At 36.2% G+C, this 5573-nt stretch overlaps 1 long non-coding RNA gene across 1 annotated transcript; it reads right to left on the bottom strand.

Annotated features, from left to right (window-relative positions):
- Positions 1–1113: 1113 nt before the first annotated feature.
- On the bottom strand, positions 1114–5230 carry LOC104580717 (uncharacterized). Its single transcript, XR_729406.2, has 2 exons — positions 5104–5230; positions 1114–1176 (listed from the first exon to the last, which is right to left on the bottom strand). It is a non-coding gene; the product is annotated as an uncharacterized LOC104580717 (long non-coding RNA).
- Between the last annotated feature and the right edge of the window lie 343 nt (positions 5231–5573).

Raw genomic sequence — 5573 nt, 5'->3', positions numbered from 1 at the left:
CTTTCCCTGGTAATTATTCTTTCATTTAAAATACAAATACATTTTAGAAGAAAGCCTAGCTACTTTCTGCTATTGTTTTCCATAGAATGTATTTGCCACAATCAACACAATCTGGCTGCAGAAGTTTTAATTCCTGTGGCCATTACATAGTTCAAAGCAGCTTTCACAACAAAATCTCGACAGTTGTCTTGGTCCTGTCAAAGCAAGGACTGCAGTAGTGAATCCACCATTCCTATTTCTTTAGCATTCCTAATGCTGCTCCAGTTTGGACTTCCTCTTTTCCTTCCTTGGCTGACCTGTACCTTACTGTCTCCTCTGCTTGACTTGGACCGTTTTGCCAGAAAGGGAGTAAAGTTGATGATGGAGAAGTAACTCAGGCAGATGACAGGAAAAAACAGCAGTCTCCAGCTGGCCGCTGCAGGGCAGTCCTAGAAGGGGGCTTTACACAGACTTAACAGCATAGGGAGTATATTTCCTTGACAAGCAAGAGGAGGCTCCTCATATAACTAGACTAAAACCAGAGCAGGCTGGCACGCATGGCCAGAGAGAGCACAAGCCTGACGAGCCACTGGTGCTTGCTCAGTTTGCTACTAACCACTGCTGGCTTGCAGGCCATAGGCTCTCCCTTAGGTCACCGAGTGAGAGGGGAATGACTTGCACCATGTGATGGCCACTCTTTACACTCATCCATCAACTACTGCATACACAAATGGTGCATAATAAGCTAGAAATTGTTAGCTGCAGATGAAACTCTTCGGATACCAGACCTCAGGAAAGCTGAGAGGGCAAAGCAGATGGGATATCTGTTCGTCCTCTCACTAGCAGAATATCATCCTTGCCAGGATTATCAAGGAATCCATTTGCTACTCAACTCACACCTTTTTTTTATATAAAAATCTTTCTTTTCCTGAGAATTGAATTTTAAGTTATATGTGAAATACTCACATACTTGCATAAAATATCTCCCTGGTGCTTCATGATATGTGATGTTTTCAAGGGTTTTGAAAGACTTTCCTCTACATGCAAGCCAAGTGTATTTAAAGAATAGAAGCAGGGGAAAATAAACAGAAATAATAAATAAATAAATACAGAGAAACTTACTTTTCAAGAAGAACCTCTTGTGAAGGTTCACTCACAGGGAAGACAAGAAATGCCTATTCTCCAAACAGGCAAAAACTGGTGGGAAGGAGGGAACAAAATTAGTAGAGTGAATACACCATCTGGGAGACCCTTCAGTCTGTTTTCTCAGAGAGAGGAAGTTGTCCAATTTATCTGGTTTGGATGGAAATACCCATATGTTACAATTTCTGTTCAGAGAAATATACTGCAGAAATCCCATCTACTAAAATTATTTCTGTAACATAAACCAGAGTTATCTTTACGGATCTGTTGTTAATTTTAAAGCACTTCAAATATTATCCGCTAAATATATCTAAGCATTCTGAGGTGCTATGTCTTCTAGCAACTCCAGATTTCCCAGTGTTAGAAATTCACATACACACACACACACACATATAAAAAAAAAAATCCAGCAGAGCAGTTAAGGAGATAAATTATGTTTTGAAAGAATGGTTTTAAAATCATATAAAAATACTTCCCTTCAGAAATCTCACAGAAGCTCTTTAATCACTTCTGCTTCTCCAAGCAAACTGCAATCTCTTCTCCAGCAGAGAGCAGGAAACACAAGAGTCTCCTGTGGCCCCCCACAAACAGCTCCAGCAGCTCTGCTGCACTCTGACTCAGCAGGAAATGACCATCTCGCTGGATTTTTCCAGCTTGTGCTAAGCACAATACAAGGAGGAAAAAAAAAGACCCACACAGTTTTACTAATCTGTCAATTGTACAGACTACATTCAGAGCACAGGCAGCTTTCGTATGTTCAACCTGTTTCGTGCCACATTTCTGCTACCATTGGATGGCTTTTAACAAGGGGCATTTCCCTGTCAACTCTAATCAACGGGTGGCTTCGCACGAGAGTTACACAATGTGACATCCTGATCCACGCTTGAGTCCTGGTCAGCTGTATCAGCTGCTCTGGAAAACGCCTCAGTGCGTTCTTTTGATACAAACACAGTATTTAATGGGATAGGCAATGAGGCTATTTCTCAAAGAAATCCCAGGAAATGCTATGCACAGAAGAGAAAATCCACCACGTACGCAATGAATATTTGTGTTGTATGTTGTTTCACAAGTAACCAATATCAAGCATACTGATTTTTATCAGCAGTTATTATTATACTATTTAGCATGAGTCCTTGACTGATCTCTCACAATCCCCTACAATCATAAAAAAATACAAAAAAAAAAAAAGGGAGTTCATGGGTCTCTGATCACTGAATTTGACAACTCATATAATAGTATTGTGCAGTGTTAAATAATAATAGTAAAAATCAATAGTTGATGCTTTTTTTCTTCTCCCTCTGGTAAATAAGCAGGGAAGACATTATCCATATAGGTATCTAACATGGTTGACTTTATTCAGTATTGTCACATTGGCTGTTAGCAAATTTCCTACATTTTTTGCAAGTGCATATTCAGTATGAACAGGCTCCATTTCCTCTTAACAATAACAAAAAGTATTGCAAATTGTATCTCAATAACTCATGCACCAGCTAGTAGTGGAAAATGGTATGAATATTGGAGAATGCCTTATTGAAACCACACTATCCTGAATGCCTTTCATTCTAGCTAGGGCAACTACAGTGCTGATATGAATCTTAAAACTGACTGTGATGTAGAAAAAGTGCTTCATCAGTTAGGCTTGTGGACACAAGCAAAATCCTTTCCCAAATTTCCCGGGACAGATGTTATTCTTATATATAATTCATGAACAATTGATATAGCAATACACTGAATGACTACTTAATGTGACATGCAGTTGTGGGTTGTTTTGCAGTTGTATTAAGAATAAAACTAATAAAGGACTATGAGGCTGATCTCTTAATCTCTGTCTTGATTTAAACAGACCATTAATCACTAAGTCACTAAACTAAATCACTAAGTAAAAAGAGATGGCTTGAAATTTGTATTTAAATGGTAAAGAATTTAATTTTGGAAATACACCATTTAAACATAATTAGTTCCTTTTAAAACTATTTTAATTTGATTCACAACCTGCTTGCTTGGGTTTTTTTTAAGTATTTTCTCCTATACTATTTCCTTACAGCCAATGACTTTTCCTCGCTGACTCTGAAACCAAAAGGAATGATCCACAGCAATATGAATTTATTTCACAATAGAAATGGTCTTAATGTCATTATTTTAGAGAAAGGTTAGACATTATCTTCTTTGTTAATAGGGTTTTTTTTTTGGTGACTTCCTCAGATAAGATAGAGTTCTGTTTCCCTACTGTAGATTTTGTGTTCTTTAGAAGGTCTTTTGAGAATAATTGAACAGGCTGTAGGACATTGATTCTAGAATATGACTTGAAAAGATATATAATGATAAATAAATAAAAAGCTTCCCACGATTTCTTACTATAATCATAAATTTTTAATTATATGGCCTACAGATATGCCTACTATTTATCTTTAAACTTGTCATATTAACAGCCAGTAAGGTTTTGTATTAGGTTTCTGAATGTCTGAAGACAACACTGTGGGAGTTTGCCTCTTTGCTTTGCCTGCTTCGGTATGTTGGAATATAAGAAATTAAAATGAATCCAAAAAATAAAAGCACTTGGCTTAAAAAGAAAATACTATTGTACTGAAAGTGACACATTCAAAATGACAAATGCCCAAAATATGGCAGAATTATTTTTCTTAGGACACAATTTCTGTTTTACATAATTTGGGAGGGGCCAGAAGGGACTTTTTTTTTTTTAAAAAATAATAACCTCAGTTACATCATTCAGTGAGAACCATATTATGCATTACAATAAGTTCCAATTAACCTTCAAAATATGATTTAAATAGAGAGCAATAGCTTTGTCCTAATGGAGTGGAAAATAATCCAAGAATGAAAGAGAAAGGAAGCAGCACTTCTTTCTTTTTCAGACACTGTTAAGAGCAACCTATCTAACACTTAAGAATGTTTCACTTGGTACAACCTGTTTCAGACTTTTCTGAGGACATGACTATATACAAATATATTCCTGTATTGTCTAAATATGTTAGTACTAACACAAAATGGTGCGTGGGGAATTATACAGAGCAATACTGATACTAAAATTTGCATATAGTTTGCCTGTAGTTGGTAATAGAGTTTTCTCTTTTATTGCTGCTCAGAATTTGTGTCGTTGTCCTATTCTGAAAGGAAAATAGTAAGAAACAATTGTATTTACTTCATTAACAGAACATTTGCATACCACATGTGGCAAAATAATCCAACATCAATAGAGATCCCCACTTATAAAACAACTTTTCCAGGCCTGGTCTTCCACCAGAACACCCCTTTTGAAAAGCTGTCAGCCAAAAGCTCATCTAGTTGATGTTACAGACAGTCCCAAAGAGTTTAAGAGGAGAAGGGAGGGTTTCAGGAAACAATACATTCATCCACTTTTACTAAAATGTGAGAAGAACATTTTTATTCACTAAAATACATATTAAAAAATATATTGCTGAGATAAAGTATTTTATTTTTGCAATATAAACACATTTTGCATATTAAGTGAAGGTTGATACTCGCTTTTCGCTTGATCTTATTATCTATAACTAGAATCACAATGATATCACAAAGCAAAATGTCATTATCATTATATTGAAAAGATAGTGAACACCTGAAAAGCGATGCTTTGAAAATGTGATATTAGCAGATCTTGCTGACTAAGCTGTACGCCTTCACACTGGCACTGAATGATCCCTACAGATTGGTGCCAATTAGTAGACATTAGCTTCGATCCTAACTTGTGTAGCCCTCTGACAAGATTTTGTACTTAACAGGAAAAGACTGCTTGGCCTGATTTATATAGAGAGAAGCTAACTGTAGACTCCTAGAAAATTTGTTTTTAACTGCATTTTTTTTTTCATTTTGGCTGTACCAAACAGCCATATTATCAACTGACATTATCAACTTTGGTAATAAACCTTTGCCCAAAATCTAAGCTCATTGCAAACCATGACCTTTATAGTATAGATGACAAAATATTTGGAAATAATTACTTACATATCTTCATTTGAATATTTCTGCTGCAAATGGGATTATAAGAAGCATCACAGCAACTCTGCTTCATCTAGCAGGGCTTCACAGTAGCACAGTAACAGCTTGCAAACAAACTGCAAAAAAAAAATACTGCAGGATTGTGGATAATTCTAGACAAAGATGCATGAGATAAAATTGCAGATATTTAAATAAAGGATGAAATGGATTGAGTTAATTTGTGTTGAACAATATGCACAGCTGCACTCTGCCAAAAATTCAAGAAAATTTACCGCTATTATTTTATGCCACTAAGGAATACACTAAGGAATCCTCTTAAGCAACAGCAGCTTTGAGTGTTAGTCCGGAGATATCTTCCTAACTGCTGTAAATGACTTCAGAATTGTCAGAGATCCATGAAGTGCCACGCTACTAGTCTCAGTGCCAGAGTATTTTGCTGGTGAGATTTGCTGAACTCAGATGAAGGTTTATAAAGG

The sequence above is a fragment of the Tinamus guttatus genome, unplaced genomic scaffold (genome assembly GCF_059628265.1).
Source record: "Tinamus guttatus ecotype Peru unplaced genomic scaffold, ASM5962826v1 Tinamus_guttatus_pri_ptg000497l, whole genome shotgun sequence".
NCBI lineage: Eukaryota > Metazoa > Chordata > Aves > Tinamiformes > Tinamidae > Tinamus > Tinamus guttatus.
Note: the sequence above shows the minus strand (reverse complement) of the source record. Positions and strands in the feature narration are given on the sequence as shown.